This window comes from Mobula birostris, chromosome 16 (assembly GCF_030028105.1).
Source record: "Mobula birostris isolate sMobBir1 chromosome 16, sMobBir1.hap1, whole genome shotgun sequence".
NCBI classification, from domain to species: domain Eukaryota; kingdom Metazoa; phylum Chordata; class Chondrichthyes; order Myliobatiformes; family Myliobatidae; genus Mobula; species Mobula birostris.
The window spans coordinates 26,337,328-26,359,251 of NC_092385.1; the positions used below are offsets into that span (position 1 = coordinate 26,337,328).

At 42.1% G+C, this 21,924-nt stretch overlaps 1 protein-coding gene across 6 annotated transcripts in view; it reads right to left on the reverse strand.

Annotated features, from left to right (window-relative positions):
- cfap20dc (CFAP20 domain containing) overlaps window positions 1-21,924 on the reverse strand; it is a 492,691-nt gene that overhangs the window by 12,185 nt on the left and 458,582 nt on the right. The gene's annotated exons all lie outside the window — the stretch shown is intronic.

Consider the following 21,924-nt stretch of genomic DNA (forward strand, 5'->3'; position numbering starts at 1 on the left):
ACGAGAGGATCATGGGACAGGAGGTCTGGGAAGAAAAACGGGGGGGGGGAACCCAGAGGATGGGCAAGGGGTATAGTCAGAGGGACAGAGGGAGAAAAAGGAGAGTGAGAGAAAGAATGTGTGTATAAAAATAAATAACAGATGGGGTACGACGGGGAGGTGGGGCATTAGCGGAAGTTAGAGAAGTCGATGTTCATGCCATCAGGTTGGAGGCTACCCAGACAGAATATAAGGTGTTGTTCCTCCAACCTGAGTGTGGCTTCATCTTTACAGTAGAGGAGGCCGTGGATAGACATCTCAGAATGGGAATGGGATGTGGAATTAAAATGTGTGGCCACTGGGAGATCCTGCTTTCTCTGGCGGACAGAGTGTAGGTGTTCAGCAAAGCGGTCTCCCAGTCTGCGTCGGGTCTCGCCAGTATATAGAAGGCCACATCGGGAGCACCGGCATATTCTTTCTCTCACTCTCCTTTTTCTCCCTCTGTCCCTCTGACTATACCCCTTGCCCATCCTCCCCCCACCCCCTGTCTTTCTTCCCGGACCTCCTGTCCCATGATCCTCTCGTATCCCTTTTGCCAATCACCTCCAGCTCTTGGCTCCATCCCTCCCCCTCCTGTCTTCTCCCATCATTTTGGATCTCCCCCTCCCCCTCCAACTTTCAAATCCCTTACTCACTCTTCCTTCAGTTAGTCCTGACGAAGGGTCTCGGCCTGAAATGTCGACTGTACCTCTTCCTAGAGATGCTGCCTGACCTGCTGCGTTCACCAGCAATTTTGGTGTATGTTCCCAGATGTAATGGTGGCCAGAGAACCTAGGGTAAAGGAGGAACTGAAGGAAATTCGCATTAGGCAGAAAATGGTGTTGGATAGACTGATGGGACTGAAGGCTGATAAATCCCCAGGGCCTGATGGTCTGCACCCCAGGGTACTTAAGGAAGTGGCTCTAGAAATCGTGGATGCATTGGTAATCATTTTCTAGTGTTTTACAGATTCAGGATCAGTTCCTGTCGATTGGAGGGTAGCTAATTTTATCCCACTTTTTAAGAAAGGAGCGAGAGAGAAAACAGGCAATTATAGACCAGTTAGCCTTACATCAGTGGTGGGGAAGATGCTGGAGTCAATTATAGAAGATGTAATAGCGGCACATTTGGATAGCAGTAACAGGATTGGTCCGAGTCAGCAAGGATTTACGAAGGGGAAATCGTGCTTGACTAATCTTCTGGAATTTTTTGAGTATGTAACTATGAAAATGGACAAGGGAGAGCCAGTGAATGTAGTGTACCTGGACTTTCAGAAAGCCTTTGATAAGGGCCCACATAGGAGATTAGTGGGCAAAATTGGAGGACATGGTATTGGGAGTAGGGTACTGAGATGGATAGAAAATTGGTTGGCAGACAGGAAACAAAGAGTAGGGATTAACGGGTCCTTTTCAGAATGGCAGGCAGTGACTAATGGGGTACCGCAAGATTCAGTGCTGGGACCGCAGCTGTTTACAATATACATTAATGATTTAGATGAAGGGATTAACAGTAACATTAGCAAATTTGCAGATGACACAAAGCTGGGTGGCAGTGTGAAATGTGAGGAGGATGTTATGAGAATGCAGGGTGACTTGGACAGGTTGGTTGAGTGGGCAGATGCATGGCAGATGCAGTTTAATGTGGATAAATGTGAGGTTATCCACTTTGGTGGCAAGAACTGGAAGGCAGATTACTATCTGAATGGTGTCAAGTTAGGAAAAGGGGAAGTACAACGAGATCTAGGTGTCCTTGTTCATCAGTCACTGAAAGTAAGCATGCAGGTACAGCAGGCAGTGAAGAAAGCTAATGGCATGTTAGCCTTCATAACAAGGGGAGTTGAGTATAGGAGCAAAGAGGTCCTTCTGCAGTTGTACAGGCCCCCGGTGAGAACACACCTGGAGTATTGTGTGCAGTTTTGGTCTCCAAATTTGAGGAAGGACATTCTGAGTATTGAGGGAGTGCAGCATAGGTTCATGAGGTTAATTCCTGGCAGGACTGTCATATGTTGAAAGATTGGAGCGAGTGGGCTTGTATACACTGGAATTTAGAAGGATGAGAGGGGATCTGCTTGAAACATGTAAGATTATTAAGTGACACCCATCAAAGTTGCTGGTGAACGCAGCAGGCCAGGCAGCATCTCTAGGAAGAGGTACAGTCTCTTCCTAGAGATGACTGTACCTCTTCCTAGAGATGCTGCCTGGCCTGCTGCGTTCACCAGCAACTTTGATGTGTGTTGCTTGAATTTCCTGCATCTGCAGAATTCCTGTTGTTTAGATTATTAAGTGATTGGACACGCTAGAGGCAGGAAACATGTTCCACATGTTCCTGATGTTGGGGGAGTCCAGAACCAGAGGCCACAGTTTAAGAATAAGGGGTAGGCCATTTAGAACGGAGTTGAGGAAAAACTTTTTCACCCAGAGAGTTGTGGATCTGTGGAATGTTCTGCCTCAGAAGGCAGTGGAGGCCAATTCTCTGGATGCTTTCAAGAAAGAGTTAGATAGAGCTCTTAAAGATAGTGGAGTCAAGGGATACGGGGAGAAGGCAGGAACGGGGTACTGATTGTGGATGATCAGCCATGATCACAGTGAATGGTGGTGCTGGCTCGAAGGACTGAATGGCCTACTCCTGCACCTATTGTCTATTGTCTATAACTACTAGTTGTGCGTCTTTCACTGTGTACTGTGCACTGTTACTCACGCGTCCCTTTGTTAACATCCGTGATGACTTTCCCGTACTGATTTCCTCTCACTGTCTCGTCCCGTAACTGTCAGTGCAGTTGGTGATATTCTCTGACATTCAGATTCATACTCGTCGTCGATTTGTTGTATCCTTGCTACTACATATCAATTAAATAAAAGCACACATGCGGGAGCTGGCTTTACTGGTGTATTCACATTGCAGTGAGAGAGACAGAGAGAGAGAGAGAGATCGATCAATACGCATGTGAAGACAACAAATCGATATGCAGTGCTAAGGGGAGACATTGCTTGAAAAGAAATGAATACATTACAAGGATGGACAGCTGTGTATTCCCCTCCATAGATGCTGCCTGACTTGCTCAGCTCCTCCAGCACTTTGTGTGTGCTTCCCAAGTATCCAGTTGGAAATTGCATCATTATTCATTAAAATTGGAGAGTTGTATTTTAAAGTAGAAAACCTGAACGAATTTCTTATACATTCATATCCATCAAACATTGCAATTAAAGCAAACATGCTTACTCGCATACAAAATGTATTGTTCCTCAAAGACTACAAAATCCTGCTCAACTTTTACAGATCAAAATGGGTCACAAGATACCAAATGGATTATGTCATTTAAGAGGCTTCACATCTAACCACTTTGCATTTTAGCGTTGATTTCACCTATTTTCTTTTCATTCTTGACGTGATTGTTTTAAACTGCCAACATGTTTTTCAATGGAGGTACATTTGCTACTCCATCACATTTGTCTGAAAAAGTGTATTAACTAATACCCTTACTTTCCAGAAATAGAAATGGAGTAGAGTAGAGTGTTAAAATTATTATGGATCTCTTTTTCAATAGGTATGAAACATTTCACAAGCTATTCTATAATGGAGCCTACTCTGCCACATCGGAAAAATAACGTTTACAGCTGAAGATGGGCTGCAATTTATACATTGTACTTATATTTCATCAGGTAGCTGAAGATTTTTTTGAAACTTCAGTTGTCAAATTGGATAGGTTTCTTTTAGCAAATAACATTCTTAGATATAATGTGTTAAAGCAATTGTTGAGTAGCTGGACATGAGGCATGCAATAAGTTTAGCATGCTGGGGAGAAACAGAAACATTAAACTATCATTCCCAATACAGTGACCATTGATAATTGTCTTGTGTGAGTTGTGCACTAATTATAGACCAAATTATAATCCACCATATCTATTCCCTATATCCATACTTATTGCAGCATATGACTATTCAGAAGATAAGTGGTAAGTGAATAGAACTCAGTAGCAGTTCTTATGGTGGGGAAGTGCTCATATGAAAAAAATAATCTTTCAATTCCTTACAGTAACAATCAGAATTAAAACACAAAGTATCCACACTACAGACTATGTGAGATCAGATTTTCTCTAGAATGTAATTGCAGAGAAATCCAATATCATGAGGACAGACGTAGAGTGTGTCATATCAAGCGGTGACATACCTGCAAGTTCAAGTCTAATTACAGTACTGTGCACATGTAAAAAAAATCTATAAAGAAAGATGTTTTCAAAAATAATAAAAAGTTTCTGAATATCAATAAATTACTGTAAAGAGCAGTAAACAGTAAAAATTTAAATCAACAATATTTGGTGTGACTAAAAACTGCATTAATTCTCTTAGCTACAACTGTTGTACAGTGTAATGCCACAACCGAGGCAACACAGTTCTCCCACTGTTGGTCTCACCAATGAACTGGTGAACCAGACATGCAGTATACTACATTACCATATCCAAAATGGTCTTGCAATTACAATAAAAATGTCCAAGACAATCACTCACACTGTGCATTGTCATAGCACAATGGTATGCAACAGGTCCAGGTGACAACACAACAACACTATGCAGTAAGTCCAGCTCCATCGTTATTAAGCAACTCGCTGATGGGATACAGTACTTGATGTTCCTAATATCCAGAAGTGACCTGCGATCGTAACAAAGACGTACAGGACAAACAAATACACCTTTGATTAGACCCAATTGAGAGTGTCGCCATCTCACTCTCCTTCCAATTTACAAGGCTGACTTGAAAAACGCGTGGTGCCTGTTAGATTTAGAGGACATATGTTCTGCCTGTGGCTGTTAAAGTCATGACAGTTTTCAACTTCCATGCTTCTAGGCCTATTTAGTTGGAAACCACAGAATTTTAAAAAAATGGCAGAGAACGAGGTACATCATTTCATCATGGATGTTGCCAGCCAGAAGAACAGGGTGCTTGGGTTTGTTACTCATCCTGGATTCTTTTAAGTACAAGAGGTGATAAGCTGTATTCAGGTAGTACACATGACACCTCAAACAGCCTGTAGTTTGTATTATAGGTTGAAATCCTCTAGTCTGTTAACCTTGGGACCAGATTGAAACCAAACCATAGAAAATACAAACCACAGAAAATACAGATCATGGAAATTATCCACTTATTACCTTCCTATTCTTTTCAAGCAGGCCACACAGAAGATTTTGTAAGTTGGAGATGCTGTCAACTGAGATTACAGAAGTTGCATTGGTAGGTTAATTAGCTACAGATTAGCACAGATCGTAGTGAGATTTAGATATTAGTTAGAATTAGTTAAGTAGTAACAATCTAACTACAGGTTCAAAATATGCTGGGCTGTGGGAGCTGCCTGACCATAGAACTCTGACTAGAGAATTTCAACTCATGACATAAAATATTACAATATATTAATCTGCCATTTAGAAACCATAGAAACATTACAGCAGAGAAACAGGCCTTTCGGCCCTTCTTGGCTGTGCCGAACCATTTTTCTGCCTAGTCCCACTGACCTGCACCTGGACCTTATCCCTCCATTCACCTCTCATCCATGTACCTATCCAATATTTCCTTAAATGTTAAAAGTGAGCCCGCATTTACCACTTTATCTGGCAGCTCATTCCACACTCCCACCACTCTCTGTGTGAAGAAGCACCCCCTAATGTTCCCTTTAAACTTTTCCCCCTTCACCCTTAACCCATGTCCTCTGGTTTTTTTCTCCCCTTGCCTCAGTGGAAAAAGCCTGCTTGCATTCACTCTATCTATACCCATCATAATTTTATATACCTCTATCAAATCTCCCCTCATTCTTCTACGCTGCAGGGAATAAAGTCCTAACCTATTCAAACTTTCTCTGTAACTCAGTTTCTCAAGTCCCGGCAACATCCTTGTAAACCTTTTCTGCACTCTTTCAACTTTATTAGTATCCTTCCTGTAATTAGGTGACCAAAACTGCACACAATATTCCAAATTCGGCTTCACCAATGTCTTATACAACCTCACCATAACATTCCAGCTCCAAGACTCAATACTTTGATTAATAAAGGCCAACGTACCAAAAGCTCTCTTTATGACCCTATCTACCTGTGATGCCACTTTTAGGGAATTTTGTATCTGTATTCCCAGATCCCTTTGTTCTACTGCACTCCTCAGTGCCCTACCATTTACCTTGTATGTTCTACCTTGGTTTGTCCTTCCAAAGTGCAATACCTCACACTTGTCTGTATTAAACTCCATCTGCCATTTTTCAGCCCATTTTTCCAGCTGGTCCAAATTCCTCTGCAAGCTTTGAAAACCTTCCTCACTGTCCATTATACCTCCAATCGTTGCATCATCAGCAAATTTGCTGATCCAACTTACCACTTTATCATCCAGATCATTGATATAGATGACAAATAACAATGGACCCAGCACTGATCCCTGTGGCACACCACTAATCACAGGCCTCCACTCAGAGAAGCAATCCTCCACCACCACACTTTGGCTTCTTCCATTGAGCCAATGTCTAACCCAATTTACTACCTCACCATGTGTACCTCGCGACTGGATCTTCCTAACTAACCTCCCATGTGGGACCTTGTCAAAGGCCTTACTGAAGTCCAGATAGACAATATCCACTGCCTTCCCTACATCCACTTTCCTGGTAACCTCCTCAAAAAACTCTAATAGATTTGTTAAACATGACCTACCACACACAAAGCGATGTTGACTCTCCCTAATAAGCCCCTGTCTATCCAAATACTTGTAGATCTTATCTCTTAGTACTCCTTCCAATAATTTACCTACTACCAATGTCAAACTTACCAGCCTATAATTTCCCGGATTACTTTTTGAGCCTTTTTTACACAAGGGAACAACATGAGCTATCCTCCAATCCTCCAACACTTCACCTGTGGATACCAACATTTTAAATATTTCTGCCAGGGCCCCCTGCAATTTCAACACTAGTCTCCTTCAAGGTCCAAGGAAATACCTTGGCAGGTCCTGGGGATTTATCTACTCTGATTTGCCTCAAGATAGCAAGCACCCTCCTTCCCTTCAATTTGTATAGGTTCCACGACCTCACTACTTGTTTGCCTAATTTCTATTGACTTCATTCCAATTTCCTTAGTAAATACAGACGCAGAAAATCTATTTAAGATCTCCCCCATTTCTTTTGGTTCCATACATAGCCAACCACTCTGATCTCCAAGAGGACCAATTTTATCCCTTACTATTCTTTTGCTCTTAATATACCTGTAGAAGTTCTTTGGATCATCCTTCACCTTGACTGCCAAAGCAACCTTATGTCTTCTTTAAGCCCTCCTGATTTCTTTCTTAAGTATTTTTTTGCACTTTTTATATTCCTCAAGCAACTTATTTGCTCCCTGTTTCCTATACATGTTATATATCACTCTCTTCTTCTTTATCAGAGTTCCAATATCCCTCGAGAACCAAGGTTCCTGATTCTTACTCACTTTGCCTTTAATCCTGACAGGGACATACAAACTCTGCACTCTCAAAATTTCACTTTTGAAGGCTTCCCACTTACCAATCACATCCTTGCCAGAGAACAACCTGTCCCAATGCACGCTTTTTAGATCCTTTCTCATTTCTTCAAACTTGGCCTTTTTCCAGTTTAGGACCTCAATGTGAAGACCAGATCTATCTTTATCCATGATCAAGTTGAAACTAATGGTGTTACAATCACTGGAACCAAAGTGTTCCCCTACATACACTTCTGTCACCTGTCCTAACTCGTTTCCTAATAGGAGATCTAATATTGCATCCTCTCTAGTTGGTACTTCTACTTGTTTGCAATTACAGGAAGATCGTTTATCCTCTGAAGATTTGCGCTCATATGTCCATTCAAATCCCCCTGAGCAGACTTGGTAAAAGGAAGAAAAAGCTTCCTACTGATAACAATGACACAAGTGGTCAAACCAACCAATGAAGCACAGCAATCGAATGCTTAAAGCCATTCCAAAATGTCATTGACTCAAGTAGACAATTAATTTTGGGTTCCTCCGCCTTGACAGAGGAGAAGTACAGTACGCATCTGCCAGTGCATCCACATCAGCACAAGGGTTAGAAACAGATGCACAGTGAGAAAATATTCCATACAGGTTGTAGGTGAAGCGAGGATAGTGAAAGGAGAAGAAAAGTGCAATAAGCTTTGAGGGGACGACACAAGTTGCTATGTGAAAGATCATGGATGCAATGGTAAAGACCATGATTTTTATACCTCTCCTGCATTTTGATTTAATAAGCTGCTGCACACTTCATTGTATGTCAGTGTGACATTCAATGGTCAAAGCTAAAATATCTCCATCATCATATTAACAGAGTGCAACCCTCAGCAAGAGCTGAATAGATGATCATTTCTCTATACTGGTTGCTCCAAGTAGCTGGCTAATTATTCTGTGGATGCAGACATTATTGCAAAGGTCACTGATGTCATGCCCCCTATGCAGACTCGTTCACAGTGTCTGCAAGAGTATAGGGTATGACTGGGTTATCTGTCAGTATCACACATTTCTTCACTTCTGTTTGAGGAGTATTCTGTTGATCAGGGTGCACCATGGCTTCCAACTGTGCACAACTTAGAACAGCCAGTTGTGCAGCATCGACTTTTCATTGCACTTCCTCCAATCAGTACTTGCTCCTCCTAACTTTTGATGATTCAAACATCATATTCATAGGCATCACCTTAATGGCCTCACTAAAGTCTTGCTTAAAAATTCAATAACTATTCTGTTATGTTTCTTGTTCCTCTGGAAATCTGATCATCCATCTTCAAGCATGAGCATTGATGCAATTTGTAGATCGGGGTGTACAGAGTAATAACATCACTGCATGGAACATAGATTGACTTTCTCAGGAACAACATTTGTTGGCCTCTCCTAGGGAAAGCAGTTCTTCCTGATGCAGAGCAGGACAGGGACCCGTGTAAACTCAGTCCTACATTATAATCATTTTGCTTTTCTATTCAACACAGTACAAGGCTCACACTACCCAAACTCTCAACACTCCATTCTCCCGAGGACCCAAAATGAAGTCTAGATATCTAATCATCACTGGCAAATCAACTACTCACACTGCCTCTGACCAGTGTCCCAATACTCTATTGTAAATTTGGGCTATTATCTTGGGGTTTGCTTTCTCCCACTCCCAATCCAAGACATATCCTCCAATTGGTCCTGAAACCCTCAACTCAAGGTATAGTTTGTGATCCTTCACCAGTCTTTTCTATACTCAGTAGAGGCTCTGAACCCTCCTCTCTATCTCAACAACACAATCACTGCATAGGCCCAGTTTGGTCTTTGATCTGAGTTGCAAACCCAGCATGGACACATGCAATCAAAGACTGTGGTATCAAATCATTTCAAGTTTAATTATCACTCAACCATACATGAATACAACCCGAAAGAAACAGCATTCCTCTGGGGGCTGAGGTGCAAAACATACAAAGCACATTCAAAATAACGAGCAAAAAACATAGTTACACAAAAAACACATATATAGTCCAAGACCCTGAGCAACATATCCCGCAAATTTTTTGTACAGATTTGCAGTAGTGATCAGCCACTGCAGTCCAGCCTATCATTCCACCGATTGAACACAGGAGTAGCACCGTTGGGAGAGGTCAGCCCCCAGCCGAGCATGGTTACCACGCTACACTGCTTCTGGCATCTCTCTTCTGGACAGCAGCAGTAGGCAAGTCTACAGCTTGGGGCCTAGTCCTCACTACAACCGATGCCACTGAGCTCCCACACCACCTGTTGTGCCATCAAACAAGGGAAACAGACCCGTGATCTTATATTATCAGTGTTCAACAGAGCCTTACCATTGCAAGAGAAACATCCAAGACGATCACTCATGGTTACACTATATGTTGCCTTCGCACACCAATTCAAATGCCTTTGAGTAGCAGGTAGCAACACGGTGTGTACCCAGATCCAATCCTCCAAACTTAGTCCAGCTCCTGTGACACATCGGCTGACTCCTCTGACACACCAGAGGAGCAGGCTCCGACATCTGAAGCTTAGAGCCCAGCACCACCTTGCAATCTTAAAAAAATATATTTAACAAAGGAAAAAGCACCTTTGGTTGACTTCTACATCTGAACATGCCACCATCTTACTGGAAGCCCCATAGGATCAATTCCCAAAGTGGTGCCTTGCTGCAGTACCCACCAGTTGACTAATATTTCAGGCCCTTGAACATCTATTTTGGTGTACTGACGGCATGAACAGCATGACTGGTGTCCCTCAGAGTGAAACACTACCTCTTTTATCAACGTTATTCTGAAATATTTCTTCCTGGAATATGTGAAATTCCTGTAGGAGATGGAAGATACATTTTAGAAGTTTGAAGGTAAGAATGATTAAAGGTTTAATTATACACATGATCAATTTTCACTCACTGCAATGGTTTTGCAAAATGTCCTTTTGAGATAGAATTCTATCATCACACCCCTGTAAGGCAGTCATCTCTCTGTCTCTAGTGACCATGCTTTCTGAAGTACTCTTAGCTTCAAAGTCCCTGCTCAGCCACCATTATCTTACTGGTAGTCCCAGCCTGAATCTTGCGATCTTCATGTCCCTGGTGTTCAATATTCTCTTCAGCAAGGACAGAAAGAAGAAATCACCAGCAGTAATGCACAGACTGCATGGATGGATGGAAGTGTAGCACATTGTTAATGGTAATGATGAGGGAGAACTATCACCTTGCATGTAAATGAGATACATCGTGGTTGAATAGAATAGAGTGGGACAAGGTAGATTGATGTTAAGGAATGGTGCATTGAAATAGAGCTAAGAAGAATAACTGAAGGTACTGGGAGATTTTGCACGTTAAAAAATACATATACTTAGTGGCCACTTTGTTATGTAGTTTGTTAATGCAATTATCTAATCTGCCAATCAATGCATAAAAGCTTGCAGTCATGGTGAAGAGGTTTAGTTGTTGTTCAGAATAAGCATCAGAATGGGGAAGAAATATGATGCACTATAAGTGAATTTGACTGTGGGATGATTGTTGGTACCAGGCAGGGTGGTTTGAGTATCTCAGAAACTGCTGATCCTTTGGAATTTTCACGCACAACAGTCTCTAGAACAATGGAGTAAAAAAACAAAAAAAAAGCAAACAACAGGAATTCTGCAGATGCTGGAAATTCAAGCAACACACATAAAAGTTGCTGGTGAACGCAGCAGGCCAGGCAGCATCTCTAGGAAGAGGTGCAGTCGACGTTTCAGGCTGAGATCCTGAGTCCTGACGAAGGGTCTCGGCCTGAAACGTCGACTGCACCTCTTCCTAGAGATGCTGCCTGGCCTGCTGCGTTCACCAGCAACTTAAAAAAAAAGCATCCGGCAAGCAGCAGTTCCGTGGGGGAAAATGCTTTGTTAACGAGGGACATCAGAGGAGAATGGACAGACTGGTTCAAGCTGATAGGAAGGCGACAATAACTTAAATATCCACATGTTACAACAGTGGTATTCAGAGGAGCATCTCTGCATGCACAACACTTCAAGCCTTGAAGTGGATGAGCTACAACATCAGACCATGGACTAATACCCACTAAATAAAGTGGTCACTGAGAGAATTTTCAGATTATGAGCATCACTGTTAAGGGCAGGATTTATTACCCAATCCAAGATGGTGGTGGTGATCTGCCTTCTTGATTTGAGGATGAGTTGTGACTTGGAAGGGAACCGCATGTTTCTGAAGCGCTTGTTCTTCTTGGCGGCAGAGGTGTGCGTTTTGAGAGATGCTGTCACTGTAGCCTGGATAAATAATTAGTGTGCTTTGTAGATGGTACACACTGTAGTCACTGTGTGCCAGTGGTGGAAGGAATGAAAGTATGGTGGTGGGGACAAATTGCCCTCTCCTGGATTACGTCAAGCTTCCTGATATTATTATTGAAGTTGGACTCATGTAAACAAGAGATAAGTATTCAATGATGCTTCTGACTTTAGCATAATAGATGGTGACAAGACTTTGGGGTATCAGGAGGTGAGTTACTTGCCACAGGATATACAACTTCTAACTTGCTCTTGCAACCACCTTATTTATTCTGCTGTTTCAGTTGAACTTCTGATCAATGGTTAGGGAACTTGGTGGTGGTAATATCATTGAATATCAAGAATGGATGGTTTGACTCTTACTGGAATTGGCCAATGCCTGGCACTTCTGTGGCACAGACACTACTTGCCTTTATGAGCCCAGCACAATGCAGTTACTCACCCAGGATACTCCAACCAAAGTCCAGAATGCCACCATATAGAAGACAAGGGTAGCAGGTGCACAGAACCACTGTCAAGTGATTCCATCCTGATTTGGAAATTTATCGATCAGATTTGTTTCATCACTGGCTCTATCTTCACCAAAATGACTGCAGTGATTCAAAAAAGAGGCTCTCTACCATCTTTTCAAAGACATTTAGGGATGGGAAATAAAGTCGGGCCTTGGTAATAATGCCTGGATCCTCAGTAGAATACAAAACAAAGCTCCATCTGGAAGGTAATTCCATATTTCACATTCTTTGGTGAGTAACTAAGTTCTGAACTTGCTTTTGGATTTCTTGGTGTGCCCACTGAGTTTCTGCTCCATTCAATTTCTGTCTTGTTGCAGCATGTTACCCTGTTTAAGCATTGTTTCAGTGTAATGACTGCCAGAGTGTCTGTCTCTGTAGAAGCTTCCTGCAGAACAGGTACACACAATTTGAAGTTTATTTATGGATAAAACACTACTCCATTACCCAAAGGAGAGGCACCCTGAGGCAGGATGTATAATTGATGGTCCATGCAATACTGTCAATATTGTGTTACTGCTCAAGACAAATTCCTTCTCCAAGTCTCCCTGTTTTAAGCTTTGATCAACTACTCCTCAACTACATGCTTGCAAACAGAAAGGTCCATTACTTGGAATTATGCTCTAAACTTATCCCAATCGACAATGGTAAGTGCCCAAAGTGAAACAGTAATCAATCACATAAATATTAATTTTGCTTTCTTAACTATCAGCTTATTTAATGACTTAATAGCCTAATTTCCATAGTGTGAAAATGTAAAATGCCATTTTCAGTCATATTTTAAGACGCATCTGGGACATGTCAATCATTCCACACATTACATTAACTAGAGATGAAATCCATTAAATATAGTGATTCTAAGAGGTCTGTGTGTGCCATAATATTATTAAGAAAATAACCATATTTGCTTGACATAGAGAAAATGACAGCCCAGTCAGTCAAGTTGTTAGACTGTGGCAGGTATTTCACAGTGTTTATTTCCCTCCAATCTATTTACTTGTACTCAATTCAATTTAATAGTACACTATTTTAAATATTGTACTGGAGAAAACAGTCATCTGTCTCATGCTCTTTTGAGGTGAGATTAGTTATATCAATACAAAAAGTTCAAAAGCCAAGATCTTCTGCCAGTAACTAATACGTTTTACCTGATTATTATTATATGACAATAGTTCATTAGCAAGGTATGCTGTATTTTTAAAAAATTATCCTCTAACCAATCACTATCAACCAAAGATTGCATCTTGACTTCCCCCAATGGGGTACTAGGGAAGGGGAAGAGAAGATGGCGGCGTGATGCAGCGCGTGCAGCCGCTCCGAAAAGATATTGTATTTGTAAGTAGGATGCCGTGCACAATCCTGATTTGATGGAGACAGACGTGAGAAGCACAGAGGAACATCTGGAGAAACTTCTGAAATGCCCACTTCGCTGCCGCTGCTACTGTGCGATCGAGAATCTCCGGAGGGGAAGGCCCCAGATCCTCGGCTTTGCCTATTGTCTGCTGCCGGGGCCGGGGTCGAAGCGCTCGGCAGAGATGGTGCTTGGTGTTGGAGGTCTGGTCGAAGGCTCGAAATTTTCGGACAGACTCAAGAATCGGCTGTGGTCGGGTGCTTCCAGGGTGCTGCATCGGCAAGTTTGCAGCGTTGGAGGCTCATGGCAGGAAGAGAGCTTCTCTTCCTTCTACCGTCTGCGTGAGATGATGGGTCTTTCAAGAGACTTTGAGACTTCTTTTTACCATGCCCATGGTCTGTTCTTTATTAAATTACAGTATTGCTTTGCACTGTTGTAACTATGTTATAATTATGTGGTTTTTGTCAGTTTTTTTAGTCTTGGTTTGTCTTGTGTTTCTGTGATGTCATTCTGGAGGAACATTGTATCATTTCTTAATGCATGCATTATTAAATAACAATAAAAGAGGACTGCGTGTCCTCATAATCTAATCTAATCTAAATGTCATAAGAATTCCATATTTTTGGCCCAAAATATTGAGTTAGCATATTCTCAAACTGGCCAGCTGGTGACATAGTGGCATCAGCGCCGGACTTCAGAGTGAAGGCCCCAGAGTTCAAATCCAGCCGGCTCCCTTGCACGCTTTCCATTCGTGCTGGGTCGAGCGTTGAGCTAGCAACTCAGCCTCGTAAAAATAAGGAAGCCTGCGAAAAAAACGCTGTCATGACGGCATCCCGATGACTCCACTCGGAGTTAAGGGCTTTCTTCTTCATATTCTCAAACTGATACCCATTTTCCAATTTTTCAAGCAGTTAATCGGATGCTTAGTCACTGGTAGTAAGAGACTATAAACAGTGTAATGAAGAAATTAAAATTAATTCAGTAGCTGCACAACATCAGGGTAAGGTCTTATACAGTGAATAGCAGGGCATTGACGAGAGTTGTGGAACAGCTTGACCTGGGAGGACAAGTGCACAGTTTGCTGAAAGTGGCCATGGGAGTAGACAAGGTGGAAAAGAAGGTATCTATCACACTGACCTTCATCTATCAGGATATCTAGTTCAGGAGTAGGTATGTTATACTTCAGTTATATAAGTCATTGCTGAGGCTGAACTTAAGAGTATCATGTACAATTGTAGTCGTCCTTTTATAGGAAAGATATTGTCAAGCTAGAGAGAGTGCAAAAGAGATTTACGAGGAATTTCCCCTGGACTAGAGGGCCTGAGTTATAAAGAGAGGTTGGCTCTACTGGAACACATTACTGCTTGTGGATCTTTGTAGCTTTTATGTTTCCAATATTACTGCAATTAATATATTACGAACATATTTTGTGGCTATAAAATGCATGGGGCCCTCTGGAGCTTCTAACAAGCCTGAAGTGTCAATTTTAAATTTCAGACCCTCAACTTGTTAGTAACAATAAAATGCTGAACAGAAAAATGGAAAAAATACTGTCTTAAACAATAAAGAGAAAATGTATTTTGTTCAGCTATTTGCGAAAACAGTATTATTTTTAAGTTCAGACATTTCACATTCTAATTGTTTTTTTAAAAATTTTGTATAGAAATATGAAGCTTTATTCAGAATTGTCATTTTAAAATGGATGGTTTTGTGCTATATCTTGGCAGGGAGAAATGCTTCGGTTTTGGTACTGCACAGCCAGTTGATAATTATTTTATTGTTGTCTTTATCTTAAGTGTTTTAGCTTTGTTTTTCTTTTCCAGATACATCTTCTCCTTTCTTCTTCATGTTAACTTGATCTCACAGATAAAGGACTAGGGGTTAAGGTAGCTGTTGATTGAAATTCAGAATCTACATGCTGCTGAAAATTGAAATGTTTGATTCCGTGATTCATTTTCGTAGCACTATGTTTTTTTCTGGTTTAAACGACTTTGCCTTTGATCTTTCCTATTCTTCACAAAATAATTACTTGTGCTATTATTTTTTTTCTTTCTCCCTGCCTATATTTGTTTTTAATACCTATCAGATCTAACTTTGAGTCTGTGGATATTGATTTAAATTGTAGTAGTCCTGAAGAATTTGGATTCTGTACAACGCTGTAGAAGGAGTGTAGAGCCAGAAAAAAGTACAGCACATAAATAGGACGTTCAGCCCATCTCCCTCCATACTTCAACAATCCATGTACCTATCCAAACTTCTTTTAAAACGTTGGGATCAAGCTTGCGTGCACCACTTGGTCTAGCAGCTTGTCCAAACCCCCACGATCCCGAGTGAAGAAATTTCCCTTCATATTCCCCTTAAAATGTTCATTTATCACCTTTATCCCATGACCCAACCTAAGTGGAAAAAGCCTGCTTGCATTTACCCTCCTCATAATTTTGCATACCTCTATCAAATCTCCCCTCAATCTCCTGCATTCCAAGGAATAAAGTCCGAAACTATTCTATCTTCCCTTATAACTCAGGTCCTCCTGACCCAGCAACTTCCTTGTAAATTTTTTCTGTATTCTTTCAACCTTATTTACATCTTTCTTGTAGGAAGGTGACCAAAACTGCACAAAATACTCCAAATTAGGCCTCACCAATGTATAAACAACTTTAACGTAATATCCCATCTCCTGTACTCAGTACATTGATTTATGAAGACCAATGTGCCAAAAACTTTCTTTAGGACTCTATCTACCTGTGACTCCACTTACAATGAATCATGACCTGTATTCCCAGATCCCTTTGTTCTGCCACACTCATCAGTGATCTACCGTTAACTGTGTAAGACCTACCTCGGTTGGTCCTAATGGAGTGCAACACCTCACACTTGTCTGCATTTAATTCCATCTAACAACACACATCAAAGTTGCTGGTGAACGCAGCAGGCCAGGCAGCATCTCTAGGAAGAGGTACAGTCGATGTCTCGGGCCGAGACCCTTCGTCAGGACTAATTGAAGGAAGAGTGAGTAAGGAATTTGAAAGTGGGAGGGGGAGGGGGAGGGGGAGATTCAGAATGATAGGAGAAGACAGGAGGGGGAGGGATGGAGCCAAGAGCTGGACAGGTGATTGGCAAAAGGGATATGAGAGGATCATGGGACAGGAGGCCCAGGGAGAAGGAAAAGGGGGAGGGGGGGAAACCCAGAGGATGGGCAAGGGGTATAGTCAGAGGGACAGAGGGAGAAAAAGGAGAGAGAGAGAAAGAATGTGTGTATATAAATAAATAATGGATGGGGTACAAGGGGGAGGTGGGGCATTAGCAGAAGTTAGAGAAGTCAATGTTCATGCCATCAGGTTGGAGGCTACCCAGACGGAATATAAGGTGTTGTTCCTCCAACCTGAGTGTGGCTTCATCTTTACAGTAGAGGAGGCCGTGGATGGACATGTCAGAATGGGAATGGGATGTGGAATTAAAATGTGTGGCACTGGGAGATCCTGCTTTCTCTGGCAGACAGAGTGTAGGCGTTCAGCAAAACGATCTCCCAGACTGCGTCAGGTCTTGCCAATATATAGAAGGCCACATTGGGAGCACTGGACGCAGTATATCACCCCAGCCGACTCACAGGTGAAGTGTCGCCTCACCTGGAAGGACTGTCTGGGGCCCTGAATGGTGGTAAGGGAGGAGGTGTAAGGGCATGTGTAGCACTTGTTCCGCTTACAAGGATAAGTGCCAGGAGGGAGATCAGTGGGGAGGGATGGGGGGGACGAATGGACAAGGGAGTCGCGTAGGGAGCGATCCCTGCGGAAAGCGGGGGGGGGGGGGAGGGAAAGGTGTGCTTAGTGGTGGGATCCCGTTGGAGCTGGCGGAAGTTACGGAGAATAATGTGTTGGCCCCGGAGGCTGGTGGGGTGGTAGGTGAGGACCAAGGGAACCCTATTCCTAGTGGGGTGACGGGAGGATGGAGTGAGACAGATGTGCGTGAAATGGGGGAGATGCGTTTGAGAGTAGAGTCGATGGTGGAGGAAGGGAAGCCCCTTTCTTTAAAAAAGGAGGACATCTCCCTCGTCCTGGAATGAAAAGCCTCATCCTGAGAGCAGATGCAGCGGAGACAGAGGAATTGCATCTGTCCATCTGTCATTTTTCAGCCCATTCTTCCAGCTGGTCCAGATCACTCTGCAAGCCATGATAATGTTCCTTGCTGTTCACAACACCCCAAATCTTGGTGGCATCCACAAATTTGCTGATCCAGTTAACCACATTATCATCTAGATAGTTGATACAGATAACAAACAACAACAGACCGAGCACTATGCCCTACAGCACTCTTCTAGTCACAGGCCTCCAGTTAGAGAGGTAATCATCTACTATCACTCTCTGGCTTCTCTCACAAAGGCAATGTCTAATCCAGTTTATCACCTCATCTTGAATGCCAAACGATTGAACTGTCTTGACTAACCTCCCTTGTGGGACCTTGTCAATTGACTTGCTCAAGTCTACTTAGATAATATCTACTGCCTTGCTTTAATCAGCTTTCCTGGTAACTTCCTCAAAAAACTCCATAAGATTGGTTAGACATGACCTACCATGCACAAAGCAAAGATGACTATCCTTTATCGGTCTATGTCTATCCAGGTATTTATATATTCGATCTCTCAGAATACTTCCTAAAAATTTTCCCACTACTGGTGTCAAGCTTACCGGCCTATTATTTCCTGGTTTCTGTTTAGAGCCTTTCTTGAACAGCAGAAAAACATTAGCTATCCTCCAATTTTTTGGTACCACATGTCGTTAAGGGTGATTTAAATATTTCTGCTAGGGCCACAGCAATTTCTGCACTTGCATTCTGCAGGGTCCGAGGGAACACCCAATCAGATTCTAGAGATTTATCCATCCTAATTTGCCTCAGGACAACAAATACCTTCTCCTCTGTAATCTGTATTGGGTCCATGAAGTTGATTCTGCTTTGTCTCACTTTCATAGACTTTGTGTCCATCTCCTGAGTAAATACAGATACAAGACATTTATTTATGATCTCCTCCATCTCTTTTGGCATTCCAAACTTCCAAAGGAGCAAATTTAGCCCTTGCAATCTTTTTGCTCTTAACATACCGATAGAATCCTTTTGGATTCTCCTTCATTTTGTCTGCTAGGGCAACCTCATGCCTTCTTTTAGCCCTCCTGATTTCTTTCTCAAGTGTTCTCGGGCATTTCTTATACTCCATAAGCTTCATTTATTCCTACCTGCCACACCTGCTATACATCTGCTGACAGGCACATACAAGATATATACTCTCAAAATTTCACCTTTGAAGGCCTCCCATTAAAATTGGGCTTTCTCCAATTTAGAATCTCAACTTGTGGACCACATCTATTTTTTGCATATTTACTTTGAAACTAATGGCCTAGTGATCACTAGATGCAAATTGTTCCTCTACACAAACCTGTCACCTGCCCTGGCTAATTCCCTAATAGCAAACCAAGTATCACACACTCTCTCATTGGGGCTTTTACGTACTGATTAAGGAGTTTTCTTGAACACATTTGACAAACTCAGTTCCATCTAGACCTTTTACAGTATGGGAGTCCCAGTCAGCGTGTGGAAAGTTAAAACCACCTTCTATAATAACCTACATACACAAATGCTGGAGGAACTCAGCAGGCCAGGCAGCATCCATGGAAAAGAGTACATTCGAAGTTTTGGGCCTAATGGAGGGTCTCGGCCTGAAATGTCGACTGTACTCTTTTCCATGGATGCCTGTATGTTGCTTGGATTTCCAGCATCTGCAGATTTTCTCTTGTTTGTGTTTACTATAACAGCCTTGTGTTTCTTCCACTATCTGCAATCTTTCTGCAAATTTGTTCCTCTAAATCCCTCGGACTGTTTGGTGGTCTGTAATATAGCCCCATTAATGTGGTCATACCTTTCTTATTTCTCAGTTCCACCTATAATAGATAGATAGATAGGTACACTTTATTGATCCCGAGGGCTCACTAGATAATGCCTCATTAGATGAGTTCTCCAGTCTGATCTGACTGAGCACTAACATCACATTTTCCCTGACTAGTAACACCACCCCTCCTACTCTGTCACCTCTAAAACAACAGAACCCCAGAATACTGAGCTGCCAGTCTTCTCCCCCCCACAATCAAGTCTCACTAATGGCTACAATATCATAATTCCATGTGTTGATCCATGTCCTATGATACTTCTTGCATTGGAATATACGCAACTCAGGACATTAGACGTGCCATGCTCAACCTTTTGGTTCCTAACTTTGTCTGTCTTAACAACATCTGTCTCCAAAACCTCTCCACTAACTGTTCTAGCATTCTGGTTCCCATCCCCCAGCAAATCAAGTTTAAGCTCCACTGTGCAGCAGTAACAAACCTTTTTCCTAGGGTATTAATCCCCTTCCACATCTGGCGCAAATTGTCTCTCCTGTACAGGTCCCACCTTTCCTGGAAGAGAGCCCAGTGATCCAAAAATCCTATGCTCTCCCTCCTACACCAATTCCATAGCCATGTGTTAAACTACATAATCTTCCTATTTCTGGCCTCACTAGCATGTGGCATAGGCAGCAATCCTGACATCACAATTCTGCAGGTCTTGCCCTTTAGCTTAGCATCTAACTCCCTGAACTCCTTTTGCAGAACCTTGTCACTCTTCCTCCCTAAGGCATTGGTACCTACATGAACCACGACCTCTGACTGTTCATCCTCCCATGTTGAGGACTCAATCTGAGATGTCCCAGACCCTGGCACCCAGTGGCCAAAATGTATACACAATAGCGGTAACCTTTGAATCTGTGGGAATACTTTTTATTAATTCACATAATTTGGGCATTACTAGTGAAGTTAGTAATTTGTATCAATACCTGCCTGCAATTGAACTAAATGACTTGTTATTCAGGATTTAATTGCATTGCTGTGCATTAAGAGGTTACTTATGGACCAGAATATATATCTGCTTCCCTTAAGAATGTTACTGAAACATTAAGTTTTTAGAGCAATCTCATAGTTTCTTGGTAACTATTTAATTGACTCAATAAATAGAATTAATCTTATATTTCCAAGGGAGAACTGCGAATAAGAGAGGCATTCTGTAATGTTTCAAATGCCCTCTGAATATAGTAATATTAACCATAGTCAGGAAGCCGATCACGTTTTTATAACGCTCACAGTAATTTTGCAAGAGGTAGATCATATAAAATATAATGTCCAAACAATTAAAGGTCTACCTCCTAAACTTTAATCTGTTCATTTTTGTACCATAGTAGTCCTCCATGTAGTAGCTGTTCACACCTTCAGGTAACACAGGCGCGATTCTGACCTCTAGTGCCGTCTGTGCAGTTTACAGGTCATGAGAACACATCCAAGTAATCTTTAAGGCTGGTGAGGGTTTCTGTCACTACCTTTCTTTGAGGCAGTAAGCTTCAGACTCTTCTCATGCTGCAGATGAAAATGTATTTCTTTATCACCCCTCTATTTCTTCTCCTAAGTAATTTAAATCTATGTCAACGCACGCAAGGTGCTGGAGGAATCAACAGGTCAGGCAGCATCAATGAAGATGAATAAACTGTTAACATTTTGGGGCGAGACCCTTCATCAGCACCCCGATGAATCTCGATGAAGGATCTCGGCTTGAGATGGTGACTTTTGTGTTTGCTACTCCGGATTTCCAGTATCTTCACAATCTCTTTGCTTAAATCTGTCTCCCCTGGATAAAGTCCTCTTTGCTTAGAGAACTGGGTTCTTCTTATATATTATATCATGGAACCACATAATTTCAAGCATATTTCCCCTCAGTCTTCTCTGTTTCCAAGAAAACAACCCTAGATTTCAAATCTTCTCTCATATCTACGATTTTCCCAGCAAAATCTTTATAAATCTTGTGGTGCAATGCTGACTCCCATAACGTGGTACCCTGAACTCCACATGGTACTCAGGCTAAGAGCCTAACTGCTGTTGTGTTGCATCATTGCAGATAGAGCTAAGGAACTGCAAGTGTAAAAAGACCCTAATGGGAGTTGGATACAGACCCCCAAACAGTAGTAAGGATGTGGTCTAAAAATTACAATGGGAGATAGAAATTGCATGCCAAAAGGGCAATGTTACTATAGCCATGGGGATTTCAATATGCAGGTAGATTGGGAAAATCAGGTTGGTGCTGGATTCCAAAAAGGGGGAGTTCTAGAATTCCTACGAGATGGCTTTTAGTGCAGCTCGTGGTTGAGCCCACATGGGGATCAGCAATTCTGGATTGGGTGTTGTGCAGAGAACTGGAATT